This window comes from Arachis ipaensis, chromosome B04 (assembly GCF_000816755.2).
Source record: "Arachis ipaensis cultivar K30076 chromosome B04, Araip1.1, whole genome shotgun sequence".
Taxonomy (NCBI): Eukaryota; Viridiplantae; Streptophyta; class Magnoliopsida; order Fabales; family Fabaceae; genus Arachis; species Arachis ipaensis.
The window spans coordinates 3,010,509-3,010,990 of record NC_029788.2 but is presented as its reverse complement, the minus strand read 5'-3'; positions in this window follow the sequence as shown (position 1 = coordinate 3,010,990).

Below are 482 nucleotides of genomic sequence, written 5' to 3'. Positions count from 1 at the left end.
TAAACATATCTATATATATAAATATTATATTATTTTATTTATTTAAATAAAAAATCCCAAATTGAAATGATCGAATGCGGTTTATACCTATTTTTTATTTATTTAAAAAAAAAAACGACTTCGTCCCTGAAAGTAAACTGGAAAGATGAGATCCTAAGTAAGAAACCCTCTCCATATGCTTACGTTACGTGTATTCCTAACGGACTTTACTCAATTGCCACTCATTAAGAATGTTATAACCAGAGTTAACAAATATTATCCCCATCAAATGTCTATTCCTTATTGGTCTAACAACATTAGCCACCTTGGCCACCAATAAATTTTGACCACCATAGAAAATACCTAATAATATAAAAGTTGCTGAAAAGATTGTTATTAAAAAAAAACGGTACTAAACTTTCTATAGCATAGCTATCAATAAGATGAAGATTATAAAAATTAATTTTAAATTTTAAAACTTAAAATAATTACAATTATTTTAA